Here is a 15494-nt window from a genome sequence, read left to right as displayed (position 1 = left end):
AGACACCTACCACCAAGCTCCAGCACTCAGACACCTACCACCAAGCTTCCCAGTGTCTTAATCTGCTACAACTGCTTCCATGTTTTTGAAAAAAAAAAATTCTGATTTTCTTTTTACTGAAAATACACACAGTGTAGCAGAACAGTACTACAGCCCCAAACCTATGCAAATACACTTTTTCCTTCACTCTGACATACAGGAGGTGAACACAGGACACAGTACTAAACTAGAGCATCCATGTCAGGTAAACTACACTTCCTACTCTCTTATTTGGCACAACTAATTTCCTATTTAACCAGCTGGTGAACATGTGCAAAGGCACCGTTGAGTTTGTAAGCTTTAAGACATCTCTTAGCACCTGTTGAAGCTGGCCTACCAAATGTTTAGCAATAGATGTGAGACACTTGTCAATTTGACAAGCTCAAGGCCGGGGCTGCAAACTCAAACATCTATACCAGTGAGACTGATGTGTGCAGAAGGAGCCACGAGACGACGGGCAGGGTGAGAGTGCTGACTTCTGAGCACTGTGTGAATAACGGAGGCAACTCTTAGGAAGAGATGGAAACACGTGTCCTTTCCTCCTCACCACAGGGCAGGGTGTGCGTGTGTGCACCGGTGTGTACGTGTGTGTACTGCAGTCTTGGCTTGAAAATCTAGGCACCACAGATTTCACCTCACAGAATCACCTCCAGTCACTTGTCCCTTTGGGTCTACACAGTCATTTTAGAAAATGCACTGGAACACAGGACTACAGAAGGAAGCGTAGCTTGTCACTGGGGATGAGCTCCTCAGGTGAGCAGTCATTGCAGACTATGGAAAAGCTCCCTTTGTAACTGTGAGTATGTTCCTCTCCTCCCTAATTCACACCCATTCCCTTAGAACCTCAGGCTTCCTTTTTGCTTCATTTTGTTTGGGGAAAGCCACCGTACTGCAGGGGGTTCTTATGACTGCTGTTTGGCTCCCTCGGCAAGTTACTGACGCCAGAGTTAGGCACTAATTTTTCAATCAATAGTTTACTATCAAAAAAAGGCTGCAGAGGTTACTGGGTTATTATTTCCTAGAGTTTCTTCCATTACTGTTTATTTAATGAGTTTATTTAACGTGTTCGGCCTGAATGTCTGTCTCTGCGCCACATGCAGTATGCCTGGTGCCCACAGAGGCCAGAAGAGGGAGTCAGATCCCCAGGTCTGGGGTTACACACAGCAGTGAGCAGCCATGTGGGTGCTGGGAACTGATCCCAGGTCCTCTGGAAGAACAACCAGCATTCTTAACTGCTGAGCCATCTCTCCAGCGCCATCTTCTTACTTTTAAGAGTATGGTCTGCCTGAAGAAAAACATTTACTAAACCAACATAGTTTTACCCAACTCCAGCTCATCTCCCCTTTCCTTTCTCTCCACTGTTTTCCCTTCTTTCCAGACATTTCCTTACTGTAATATATGGGTACCTGTATGTATGACGTGTGTTAATGTAATTTTTATTATAATTTATGGGTACATGTGTGTATGACATGTGCATTAATGTAACTTTTATTATAATTTATGGGTACATGTGTGTATGACATGTGCGTTAATGTAATTTTTTCCCCCTGTAGCAACTGTTCTCTCTGAGGCTCACTGCCTCAGTCTGCTAACCAAGCCCTAGTCCTGGAAGCTTCTAGACCTCATACAGTCTTATCTAGGCCTAGAATGTTTTCAGCCTCTGAGTCTTGCTGAATAAACTCACCCTTTCTAGTTATTTCTGAGCTCTGACTGGCTGATTCAACTCAGCTGTTCTGGCTCAAGCTCCTCTCTCTCTCAGCCTCTGCTTGGCCTCAAACTAACTCTGTTCTGACCTGGCTCCTTCTCATTCTCTGGCTCCTTTTGTCTTCACCTGTGTCAAGCTTGATCTCTCTTCAACCTGTCTTGGTGCAACTGTACCAGGAAAACTGCCTCCTTCCTCTCTCCCTCTCTCTGCCTCCCCTTCCTCTCTTGTGGAAGTTGGGCATATCCTAGCTCTGACTCATTCTGTCAAATCTTTCTCTAATTCATCACTTTGCTACTCAATTAGAACTCATTTCCAAACTAGGGTGCTTCCTTCTACAAACCTTTATTCCTCCTTCCTTACCTTTATTGTTTGGGATTGAAGGTGTGTATTAAGGTGTATCTGTATTCCAGCCAGAGGAATTAAAGGTGTGTGCTAAGGGCTGAGCCACACCACAACTAGAAACAGTTGGGGTTTTTTGTTTTGTTTTGTTTTTCAGTAAATAACACAATCTCAGGGTTCACATTGTGATGAAACATCCTATAACACATGTGTGTATGCTTTACATATGTGCACAAGTGTGTGTGTGTGTGTGTGTGTGTGTGTGTGTACAGACCAGAGATTACTGTCCAGGTGATTTCCTCTCTTGCTTTTATCATCATCATCATCACCATCATCAACTCCACATTAAACTTGAATCATATAGATGAAGCAAGACTAGCTGTCCAGGGATCCCCCTGTCTCAGCCTCCCCAGTGCTAGGATTATAGGCATGACCACCAAGCCTAGCTTGTATGTATGTATGTATGTATGTATGTATGTATGTATGTATGTATGTATATGCTGGGGATCCAAGCTCAGGTTTACATATTTGCACAGGACTGTGCCATCTTCCTAGTCCTAGACATTGTTTTCTCCGTCCTCTGACTATGAAGGTCCCTATAAATGTGCACCTTGTCTACTCTACTGAAGTGATTTCTCAAACGACCACGATTAGTCACTTCTACATGGAGACCATCTTCTCTCGGGCACATGCCACTCAGACTCTTCTCAAGCCAACGATTTCCTCCGGGGAAAATCTGCTAGGAGTGCAGTACTGCGTTTCCTCCAGCTCTCCTCCTTCTGCACTCTGGTCTTGGGTCTTCGTTTTATCCTAGCCCAGCTGTCTGTGGTGGGGGTGGGAGTGATAGAGGTGGTGGTGTTCTTAACCACAGCAGTTAATTCAGAGTGCATGTTCAAACCGTCAACTACTACCCAAGGGGGTACCTCCCATTGTACCCATTTTACAGACAGAACTGAAAGGACTAATTTGCCTAAAGTAGCACAGGTTGTAAGTGGCAGATCTAGAGTTCAGTCTCAATTATCCCCTAGGATACATCCAGGTCCTGAACCATTCTGCTACACTGCCACACTGGAACCCCAGGCTCTGGCCTCAAACCTCGAAATCTCATTTTTTTTTCTCCCACTACTCTCAACATATTAAAGTGACTGATTCATATACTACAAGCCAAACTCTCATTAGCCTTCCCAGCACAGTCAATTGCTTCATTTTTTCAAATGTACAGAAATGCCACTCGGGCACAGCACAATGGTAAGCCTGTGAGGAAAACAAGCTCCAGCATGGATTATGCCTTCAGCACATCAGTGAGGAAAGCTGACTTGAGTGCACTTGCTAGTGTGTCACTAACACCTGAAAGTAAGTAACATTAGGAGAGGCTCTTTATTCATAAAAGAGGAAAGAGAAAGTATCTCTCCCTTCATGGACACAGCACTACTGAAGGTGGATTTGGAAAGATATTTAAATTTAGGTTGATATAAAAAAAGAAATGGGGTTCTAGCCTAAGGTAACAACCAGGAACAGGTGCAGGGAGAGAACAGGAGGCCCTTTCAAAATGGCGAGAGCTGTAAGTAGCTGACTACTATTCACTCTGATTTGCCTAAAACGGTATTGCTTTATGCTTTTTTTTTCCTTCCCCAACATAATTATCACTAAGGCCCCTTTCTCACCTGAGTGTCCCATTTGGAAAATTATATGGTCACTCTGTTACAGGGTATAATCAGGAAGTAGGCGGAGACTAGTCTAGAAAGATAAAACTGAATAGAGGCTCAAGGAGGACCCGTGCCAGAGAATGCAGACTCTTCTGTAAACAATGAGACATCATTAAAGGTTTAATAGCACACATTTGAGGGCCAGGCAGCATTTACACTCACAGAGAAGTCTTACTATTAGCTGAGAGGGGGTTTTGCAGGAAACCCTGGTAACCTATAATGACAACTTGGGCCGGCCAAGAAGATGGCTGCTACAAAGTGATAGACGTTAAGTGAGAAAGGAACTGTAGCTTAAGATGCCAAGATGCTGGCAATATTCCCTGTAAAAATCCAAGCAGTGATGGTTTTTTTTTTTTGGCTTTGCAGACTATATGATCTCTGTCATAATATGTACAACTGTATAATTTTGTCTCTTCAGCTGCAAGTATCTGTTCGCATAAGTGAGTAAATGTGATGTAATTTGATGATGGGGTCAAATATTGTTATCACTAGGCTAATTTCAATAATTTAAAATGGGAAAAAAAACATCCATTTATCTCTTTTTTTCGAGACAGGGTTTCTCTGTACAGCCCTGGCTGTCCTGGAACTCACTCTGTAGACCAGGCTGGCCTCGAACTCAGAAATCCACCTGTCTCTGCCTCTGCCTCCCAAGTGCTAGGCGCCACCACTGCCAGGCCTCCATTTCTATCTTGTGAGCTAAAAAAAAAAAAAAAAAAAAAAAGGCCAGAAGGCCCTGGTGGGCAAATCTCTGCCTAGCTAGAGCCCATACTTGGATGTGCTCTTCACACCGGTGAAGAGGTCATCTGACCTTAATTAACCAAGTACCCTGTCACAGAGCATAGTCCCAACATTATAAAAAAGCCAGCTTAGAGTGAGACCCTGTCTCAAAGAAACTAAACAAACAAGCAAAGACCCCCCCCCAGGCTGTACCCTTGGCCAGAATTGCAAAGTACACTGGGGAATGGAATCCCATTTATAGTTATTTTTATTTTGTATTCCTCACAGAAGTAAATATTGAGCATGCTGAAGTCAGAGTTTGTGCTTAATTCAGTATTTAGGAACAGGTTGAGGGGGACGGCGACTATGGGGAAATGATTCCCCTGCTACCCTCCCACAAACATGTGCTCTCATTTGCGATAGCCTCTTTGTAAATCATGTTGCAGTGTATCCTACTAAAGCTCAATGCACATTTGTTCAGAAGCAGGAGCTATCCAGTTGTCTTAACAGTACAGAAAAACCACCAGGTGATTCAAAAGACTTTCCACCAGTTATAATGAAGACCTTTCATTATATCTTGAAATTTCATCTCTGTATTCCATATATACTATATGTTGAAATTCCATCTAGATTATAAAAACCAACGAGTTTTCTTTCCTACCAAGGCCACCATGAAGCTATGCTTCAGACTTAGATTCTTTGGGCAAAGCAGAAACAGAAAGAGCTGACAGGTGAGTGACTGGCGTGCAAAACCAATTGACTGAGGGGACACACACACTTCAGAGCCTCTGCCTTCAGGTCTGCAGCATGCCACCTGGCTCCCCCTTCTGCCTCCTATCAAGCCACATACATTTACATGTGCTTTCCTCCTTCTGTTTACAAATTAACACCGCTAGGACTTTGCTTCCTCCTTCCCTCGGTGTTTGAAAAGTAAAGTACACCTAAGACTCTTGTATCATAACTCATGAAGAGATAGATAGATCACGGTGTAAAAACAGAAGCCAACAGTTCCATTTTCTTCCACTTTCAAAATAGCAATAATATGTCAATTAATATCAGATAGAGACTTGGGATCAGAAGCTCTTAAATCCCGAACTTACTCTAAAGAATTAAACATTTAAAACCCACCTCAGAATACTCTGAGATTTTCCTTAATCCAGATCCACACCGTACAGTTTTCAGCAACTTTTACCTCCCACTGCACGGGGCAGCTATGGACTATTAGCTGGCTGTATTTGAGGTCAATGAGAAAGACTTCCTGATGTCTCTAATTAATTACAAAGGAACAGTTCTTGAGGCAAATGAAACACAGAATTTAATTCCTTAGAGTTTCAAGTATCTTAACAAGACACACCTTCCTCAGACTCAAGCTGTTTAAATATAAACTGAGTCCTGACAGCACTTGAGATCCTATTGCCTATTACTTCCCTAAAGGTTGATATGGTAATTTTCCATTTGTATGTGCAGTGCTAAGAACACCTCTGTACAAGACACTGCCACTCCCAAGCATCTCTCATCCTTCACCCTTACCTCTCTCTCTCTCTCTCTCTCTCTCTCTCTCTCTCTCTCTCTCTCTCTCACACACACACACACACACACACACACACACACACACACACACACACACAATGGGTTACAAAGGGAACAAACTACAGCAGGTAGAGCCCTCTTTACATGAAAGAGTTACATGTATGTAGTAATGAGTGCCTGAGCTGCCAGCCTCCTTGGAATCAGCAGTGCATGCAACACCCACTCAAGATTCTTCTTTTCTCTCTCCAGTTACTTCCCTAGGGGGTAGGCTTGTCAATACAGACTGTGTCCATCAAATCCCAAAAGCTCAGAGTTTAAAAACCTGCGCTGAAGCACAACTCAGCAGCTTATTAACAGTTCGATGGTGAATACATTAAATTCTTCGGACACTAAGTTCCAAGTTCATAAGAATAACAAAAGCATTACTCTCTTAGGAAATATGAAATGGATGGTGGTCAAGGACTCTAGCAAACGGTGAGAGGCAGAAAGTGCTAGGCTTTAACCCACTCGTGAAGACTGGTATAGACCACAGGCCCATCAGAGTGACTCTACTGGGCTGATGGAATGGGTAGACATGAACTCTAGGAATAAAGTAACACGAAGGGAAAGGTTTGACAGGAGACTTACACAGAAGAAAGCAAGCTGCAGTCGAATGTGGGTGAACGGGAAGGTGGGATGAATTATACAGTCCTAGAAGCACACCCAATACTATTAGAGTGTGCAATCCAAATGCGTCAGGAAGCAGGTCAATTATCAACATATCTTTTTGATGGAAGGGTTTTGTTATTGATATCTTTGGATCCAAGATCTCACTCTGTGGCCCAGGGTGGCCACGGTCTTTCAGGAATCCTCTAACCTCCACCTCCTAAACCCTGGGATTACAGGAGCATGGCACCATGCCCAGATGTCAATACCTTTGTTCTGTTTCTCCATATATCACCTCACGCTTAACTTCAATTCCAAGAACATCCAACAAGCCACCAGTGCAAGCATGTTGTGTCCCGTGTTCTCTAGACATACAGAGTTGGATGCCTGGATGTTGAATTTAGATGTATCAACCAACTTCTTAAAGTGAAACAACCCTATTAATCTCACAAACCATAAAAGGTAAAGGAGAAGAGAAACTAAACACAAAATAGACAAACACTAATAGTAGTTGCCTCAGAGTAATGAGATTAAAGATGACATCTTTTTTTGGCTATATTAGATTTCTATACTCTCCTTTAAAAAAAATTTTTTTTTTTTACAATGATCTGCTTGGTTTGGTTCAGTTTAAATATGGGCACAAAAGAATATGTCCTTGAGGCTGGGCACTTTTATTCAATACAGACTTTATACAGAGGTCAATAGTGAAATTTTCCTTGTAGACATGATAGGGAAAAACAGTCTAATCATCTTTACTTTTAAGTAGATTTTAATAAAGGTATGGGCCTTAGAAATGTAACTTCTGCTTCTTAAAAAAGATGTGAAAACTGGGATGGAGAGATGGGTCAGTGGTTAGGAGCACTTGCTGCTCTTGCAGAAGACCTGGGTTCCCTTCCGAGCACCTGCATGGGGGCTCATAGCCATCTCCAGTTCCAGGGGGGTCCAACGCTCTCTTCTGGTCGCCATGGACACTAGGCGCACAAATACATTCAGGAAAAAAAATCACACACATAAAAAAATCTTTAAAAATGTGAAAATTAAGTCAGTGTCTACTTAAGATTACTAAAACAGTAACAACTTCTGGACTAAAGCCAGTGCCATGGCTTCTAATCCACTGTTTTTTCACTATGCTATTTATTAGGATTAGACTTTTTAAAATTCCAACGCCATTCTGGGAGTATCTATAGTTTGTGACAAACTATGGCAACAGAAGATGGGTGAAACCTACTCACTGGACTCAAGGAGACAGTTTTACAGACAAATTGACGAGATTCCTTTTATTATAGAAACTTTTTGTACCTGCTGATGAAATGTAATTGTTTACTTTTTACTCCCTTCCGAAGGAGTCTGAATTTTATTAGTCGGTATTCTAGAACCATTCCCCGCCATTCACAATCCTTCCTAATTTTGAAGGTGGGAAGTAATTCTGTAAAGTCTAATAGTAAACCTCATTACAATTTTGCATTTCTTTTGACCTGTAGTGAAATGCTTGCTCCTATCCCTTAGAACAAAAAGAAATTACACTTTTTTGGTCATAGTGGTGGTGGTTGTCGTGTGTGTGTGTGTGTGTGTGTGTGTGTGTGTGTGTGTGATTGGGGGTGTGGGTAGTGTTCCCCTGAACCCTTAATACAGTTCCTGAGATGCCTGGATATGTAACCTCTTTGCTTCCCATGGCATTTTCCCCCTTTCCCTTATTAACTTACACTTTTAAGATCAAGGTCTGCCTTCAACCTACATACAGTGCAGAGCCCTGCTCCCTTCCAGGGAATCTACTAGCTAAGACAATTTGCCACACCTGAGCCATCCAGGGGATAGCCACCGTCACTACACCGCTGGGTTCACACACCATCACTACAGCCAACAGAACCCACTGTCCCTGAGAGATGCACTCTGAGAAAGGGGCAACTGAGACCTGGAGTATCCACGAGAGTCCCCGCTTGAAGCGGGCATCAGGTTCCCACCAGATACTAAAGCCGGGCAGGGTAGCAACCGGCCTTCTCACGATAGCAGACGAAGGCACTTAAGAAAGAACGAAATTCTCACAACTGTAACAATTACAACGAAGTCACTCACCTGCAAGGAAACCACCAGTAGCAGCCGGTCCTCAGCGACGCCGTGCTGCAGGTGCCAGAAAGGATTCATCGCTACCGCCGGCATCGACGCTCTTTTGTAGCCCAGAAGCCTGAACGGGCAGGACTGATGGCTCTGTGTATTGGAAGACAGAGTTGTCACTCATTCACGGCCCCGCCCTCCGACCGACGACCAACCGGGGGTTCTTTCCGGTTTCTCAATTCCCTCGGGTAAGAAGGGAGGCTATGATTGGTTTAATGAGTAAACAGACACACGGATAGACCAATAAAGTGGTGGTTTCGGGCACAGGCAGGGTTTGGGTAGAGACCCAAACCCGGGGCAATCGAGAAACTTAGGGACTGCGTTGCTTTGTGAAATAAACCTGCGGTGAAGAGCCGGTCGGTGGAACCGTGGAGGAGACCAGGTGATATTTCTTTTAGTCAACGGAAAATTTCAGATTCTACCTAGGCTGAACCCAGTAGATCCTCACGGACGCTTGTTTGGCACGCATCTGCGTCGAAAATAGAGATTAAAATGAAAACCTTTAAAGTGTTCTATTTGCAGATAGTTGGTCATTCTTACTTTCTCCTAACCTTATGAAGGGAAGATAAACGAATAATAGACTATCCTTAAAGTACAAGAACTGTCAAATGGGGTTAGAAAAGGAGAGAACAGTAAACTTGGAAAACCAGTTTCTGAATGGAAACCTATGAAAACGCCAGCTTGCCACTCGAATCTGACACCAGAGCTGGAAGCTTCTAAGCAGGCTTGAATTACCACACAAGGTTTGAAACCTGTCAAAACGTTTCAGAAAGATAAGAAATGTTATGTTTGCCTGAGCACTCGGGAAAATCCCCCTTCTTGATTTCTGAAAGCTGCTCTGTGTAGTGTCTTCTGAACTTGTCCTAGTTAATCCTATAAACAAGTCCAATAAGTTTGTAACCAACTAAAGGGTTCTCAGATCAATTATCCATGCATTTAGGAAGATAGTCTTGCCACACGTTAAACTTCTGTGACACACCATGAACTGATGTCATTAAGGCCTGCTTGTAGCAAGTTGTATGCCCCATTTATCCATTTTAGCGCGTGATAGTTACAGCTGCCCCTTTCTCAGAGTGCATCGCTCAGGGACAGTGAGTTCTGTCGGCTGGAGTGATGGTGTGTGAACTCAGCGGCATAGTGATGGTGGCTTAGCAAAGTTGAACGCTACCTCCTGGATGGCTCAGATGTGGCAAATTGTCCTAGCTAGTAGATTCCCTGGAAGGGAGCAGGGCTCTGCACTGTATCTAGGTTAAAGGTGGACCTTGATCCTAAAAATATAAGTTAATAAGGAGAAGGGGGGAAATGTCATGGAAAGCAACAAGGTTACATATTCAGGAATCTCAGGAACCATATTCTGGGTTCAGAGGAGCACTACCCATGACCCCCAACACACACATCACCACCGTGGCCAAAAAGTGAAATGTCAAAGAACATTCATTCATTTCTGGGAGAACAGATGTAAAGCCTGGCAACTCCCAATAGGTGTTTGGCCATCTGTAGTGACAGTTGTAGGTTGCATAAGGTTTAACTAGAGTTCAGGTCAGAACAGCTGGAGAAGGCAGCTTCCCAATCTTACACACTTGCCAACCTGTTCTTCTTTTCTTCATGCAGATGCAGGCAGGTGAACCAGAAAGCATGTCTGCTGCCCAGTAGTCTCGAAGGTTTTTCCTTGGAAGGATAACAGCAGCCATTCAAAACCGATCCTAACAGTCATACCACATTGGACTTTTAGGGGCACTCTGAACCTAAGGATGCCTGCTTGTTTCGTTTACTTTGATGTGTTATGAATACTCAATAACACTAGCTTGTCACATGAAACTTTAACAATATTTGTCTTTTAGAATTATTCACCAGAATCGATAGTGTGTGTGTTGTTATTAAAAAACCTTTCCCAGTGATTCTCTTAGGTAGGTATTGAAAGCAAATGTTGGGAGTAAGCATGGTCTTTGTGATCCAGGTATTCACAGAAGTTAGCAATGTCAGGAGTCACTGTTGCATGGCAAGATTGTTCTTATGATTATCTAGATAACAGTATCATATCCTGGACCCCATGTTCTGATCGGACCATGAACTGTTTGCCTTGAGAACATTGAAAGAGTGAATTTGTGCTCACAAAGATTATCATAAACCCATTTAGGGCAAAGATGACCTTCAAAAATATTAGACTAATCCCATACTTCACAGGGCCTTAGAAAGAAACCTACCTGGTTCCTTGCCCAAATAAACTTAAAAGTGATGCTCAGAAATATTGAGTATTTATAGGGGATTGAGACAAAAACCCAAGGCTGATAATTTATAGTTCTGAGAAAAGTCTCTCTTCTTAGAACTGCCCCTCACAAGCAAGGTATTCCAGTTATGGGGAATTTAATTCTGAGGCTGAAGGGATGAGTCAACAGTTATGATTCTATAGTACTCTTGCAGAAGACCTGAGTTCAGTTCCTAGTGCCCACATCTGATGTCTCATAATGTCTATAACTCCAGCGCCAGGAGATCAAGCACCCTCTTCTGGACTCCATGGCCACCCACACTCACATGTGTGCATCCATACACATCATTAAACATGATGAGAAAGGCAGACATGGTGATCCACGCCTTTAATCCCAGCCCTCAGGAGGCAGAGGCAGGCAGATTTCTGTGAGTTCAAGGCCAGCCTGGTCTACATAAGGACTTCCAGGAATACTAGGACTATATTGTGAGACTCTGTCTCAAAAAGAAAAGAAAAATAACAAGAATGAATTTAAAAATTTTAAATGAGGAATTCCATTCTGATACACTATAGATATTATGAAAAGAAGTCTATGTGGGTTCATTACTTCAAATTTTGACGTAGTCCCATTTTCAGCCAAATAAACAAAAGAATAGTAAATTATTTTAACCTTACTGCCACTTTGTCTTTATTGTCTGCATATATTGAAAAGTCAGTATCAGGCCATATTATACCTTGAGAATTGTTCTATTAATAACCTGAAAAAAGTATCATTTTATGGTAGCATATGTAACTGGTCACAATAATGTCACAGCACTGTGCACAGAGACCATGGCCTTTTCCAAACAGGGCTGAGCTGGTCCACAGAGCATCAAAACATTACCACTGACTTAGATGGTTCTACCTTTATCTAGTTTAGCAGAACCATTGTCTTCCTCCAGTAAATTACAGAGTTAATCCTGTGTCCCATGTGCAGGACTGTCTGTTTATCTTAGTATCAGGACACATCATGAGCTGGCTGTTTGCTGCTGGTAGTCTCCCACCAATCCATTTCTTTTTCAAAGTTAAGTTAACCTAGTACAATAAGCCCGTGTCTGTCCTCTGCCATTGACCTGAAAGGAAAAGAGTGTGTGCATTCCTATGTGCTGTCAGTACCCAAGCCTAGTCTGCCATCACACTCTGCCTTGGGTTCCTCACCAGCCTCCTGAGAAGCCTCCCTGAACTTCCTTTCACTCTTCCAGGGATCCAGGCTGGTACTAGTAGGAAATGTAATCCTCCTCACCTTCCACCAGCTTAGAGCAGACTTCCCATCGTCCCACACACAGACCTTCCTTTCTCCCATGGTTAGTCCATTGCCCATGTGTTTGCCTCTAATGTTATATATATGCTCATAATGTTAACGTCAAAGAAAACCGAAAAAAAAATAATAATTCTGTTTATTTCAATTTGGTTTTTTTTTTTGAGTCAGTATTTACTATATAACCCAAGCTGACCTTGAACTCAAAATCCTCCAGTTTTAGCCTCCAAAGTTATGGGATTACTGGCAAGCATTACAGCCAGCTTTTTAATTTATTTTTTTAATATTTACCTTTTCCCATTTGCATATATATGTATATATATATATATGTAATAATTTGATACATAGGCACAGTGTATCATGATACAGTGATAACGTTTCTGCCCTTCTAAACATTTCTTTCTGCTGGGGTTTTTTGGACTCCTTCAGTCTGCTTCATTATTAAATGTATAATAATTGTACAGTTACCGTGCTGTAGATCACTAGAACTAATCCTGTCTTAACTATTCTGGCATCAGTTTCTTAAGCTTTCCATATCCTACCTCTCCTCACGAGTCTTCAGTAACCACTATTTCCCTCTGTACTTCTAGGACATCCACTTCTTTAGCTTACATGTATGAACGGAAACATGCATGTGTGTTTCTCAGCATGGTGGCTTGATTTGTATATGTCATGACCTCCAGTTCCATCCCTCAGCTCCCTCCTTTTACAGCTGAGAAAAAGACAAGGGGGAGGGTGAAAGGATCAAGGGTCACGTTTGTAGAAAAGCAGTCAAAGCTTAGAATAAGGCACTCCTGAATAGGAGATGCAGATGGATTACCAGGAACTGGTAATCATCCACCAGAGAACAGCAGTGATGGCAGATTCAAAGATGTACGGCCACGTAGTGTGTGCACTCTGCCTGGTGTGCACTCTACTAGAACCAGTCTGCCTGGTTTCCAGTAAGGACTATTATTCTGTGTCGTCTGGAGCAGCCTGTCTAACATCTTTCTCTCATTTCATTATATAATGGGCATGTTAATGGTAACCACCTCATAAAATTATATTATTTAAAGGATGTCTTCTTTACATGACAAGAATGCAATAAATTCTAGCTTTAAAAAATCTCCATGTAGGGACTGGAGAGATGGCTTAGTGGTTAAGGCTCTTGCAGAAGACTCCAGTTGAGTTCTCTGTACCACGTGGCAGCTTACAATCATCTATAGTTCCATTTCCAGGAGACTCTGACACCTTTTGAACCTCTGAAGGCACCAGCTACATGCATAGTACACAAACTTGCAGGCAAACACTCATAAAATAGAAATAAATCTTTTTAAAGAGTGTCTCAGTGTAAATGACCCAGTACAATTTCTTATATATATTGCCAAAGCAAGTTTGTTGATTTTCTCACCTTCTTCTAAGAAAAATAAGCGCAGTGTGTCACTTGGAGGCCTTCCAGGACTGTAAATGGCTGGTCCTAGAAGATAAGGTTTCAGGGGCCAGGCTCGTAGAGGAAGCCACGTGATTATGGAGTCAAAATAAGAGCTGTGCCAGTAGATGTCAGTCAAGTAAGAAAACGTAGGCCTCGGGGGGCTTGGAATCTTCACAGTGAGATAAACATTTTAAAGACATGTAGAATGCCACTTTAAAAAAAAATCACAATAGGCAACAAAAATCAATCTATGATAAAGTCATCTTGAGCTTAAATGAGCTCTTTTAGGGGCTGGAGAGATGGCTGAGCATTCAAGAGCGCATGTTCTCAAAGAGAACCTGGCTTCAACTCCCAGCACCCTCATAGGGACTCACAGCTTTCCGTAACTCTAATTCCAGGGGATCTGATGCACTCTTGGCCTCTATGGGCACCAGACACAGGCCTGCATGCAGGCAAAACACTTAAGTCACGTAAAATAAATTTTAAAATTTTTAATTAAAAAAAAACCTTTAACATAAAATATTGTTTCTTTGGGTGTAAGCATTTGGGAGGCTACTGGCAGCACCAGGTAGCCCTATTCTAAAACAACTTCTCTCCTAGAGCTTGGAGAGCTGTCTCTGCTCTACTACCTCTAGGTGCTATCACTGTATTCTTAGGAGAAACCGTTTTTACATACAGATCCATGACTCCAGCATGAGGCAGACAAAACACATGCTTTCCAGTTACATCCTCACACAGTCCTTATAAGATCAATCTGGGAAATGGGTTTTATTTGTTAGTAAATTGCTAAGGAAGAGAAGCAAGAGTACATAATTCATCACCAGGCTTGTCGCCTCATGCAGAACTGACATCTGAGGTTTGGCCTGTCCATGCTGGGTGAGCATCCTGACCATTCTCCCACACTGTTCCTCTGTGAGGCGTCAGATACAAGACAGATAAATGTGTTGGGAACCACAGCATGGGAAATCGAGGAGAAAGTTCCTCTGAGACATGTGCTGCTTATGAAGTGGAAACAAAGGAAAAGTCTTCACAATCAGACGGGGCTAGGAAAGGTGATGATATTCCCAAACTCAGGATGTTGGGATCCACATTCACTCTGATAGCTGAAGCAATGAACCACGATGCCAATGGCCTAACTTCTTTGCTTAATGGAACACTGACATGTAAACAAAGGCCAGTGTAGCTTTTGCTTCCTAAAATCCCCAGAAATTTTTCCCCCCTGTGGAAAAGTCTGTTCAGGTCCCATAGGAAAGGCCCTGTGCTCTCTACCCCAAACTCATTGTATTAAGCAAAACAAGAGAAGACAATTTTAACAAAATACTTCAGCAAATACTTTCCATGTTTATATCTTGTAAATTCGCCTTTTTCCTCCAGAAATGTAGAGGACCCTATTTCAGTCAACACACCATATCAATGATCAACTGTGCCAAGTGTCTGTGAAGTTTTAAAGAAATTAAGTCGCTGCATAAGTTTAGCCTCTACATAAATTACCCTGGTTTGATGCACAAGGAAGTGCCCCCTACATTCTAATAATCATCCTTATACTGTACAATTAACTGAAAGGAACTATTTAATTTAGTTTGTGATCTGTCATTTTTTTCTATTTTTAAAAGTTTAATAGAACTGGTAGGACTAGAAACTCTCTTGTAGTGCTCTTGGGAACCATGTTTTTCATTTATTGAAGATATGCACATTAAATGAGTAGGAGAGACTCATTTCCTTGGTTGCTTACAAAATAAGAGATTGAGTTTCTGAGTCCTCTTAAAAACAAATAGGACATAATTTTT

At 42.3% G+C, this 15494-nt stretch overlaps 1 protein-coding gene and 1 long non-coding RNA gene across 2 annotated transcripts in view; one reads left to right on the top strand and one right to left on the bottom strand.

Annotated features, from left to right (window-relative positions):
- Bpgm (bisphosphoglycerate mutase) overlaps positions 1-8867 on the bottom strand; it is a 29344-nt gene extending 20477 nt beyond the window's left edge. The window contains exon 1 of the mRNA XM_028768421.1: positions 8755-8867. The gene's annotated coding sequence lies outside the window, so the exon portion shown is untranslated. The remainder of the gene's footprint in view (positions 1-8754) is intronic.
- A 211-nt stretch (positions 8868-9078) lies between these two features.
- LOC114622103 lies at positions 9079-10649 on the top strand. Its single transcript, XR_003711545.1, has 2 exons — positions 9079-9175; positions 10405-10649. It is a non-coding gene; the product is annotated as an uncharacterized LOC114622103 (long non-coding RNA).
- Positions 10650-15494: the final 4845 nt, after the last annotated feature.

Source organism: Grammomys surdaster, unplaced genomic scaffold, assembly GCF_004785775.1.
Source record: "Grammomys surdaster isolate TR1022 unplaced genomic scaffold, NIH_TR_1.0 186, whole genome shotgun sequence".
In the NCBI taxonomy this organism is placed as follows: domain Eukaryota; kingdom Metazoa; phylum Chordata; class Mammalia; order Rodentia; family Muridae; genus Grammomys; species Grammomys surdaster.
This window is presented reverse-complemented; position numbering and strand designations above follow the sequence as displayed.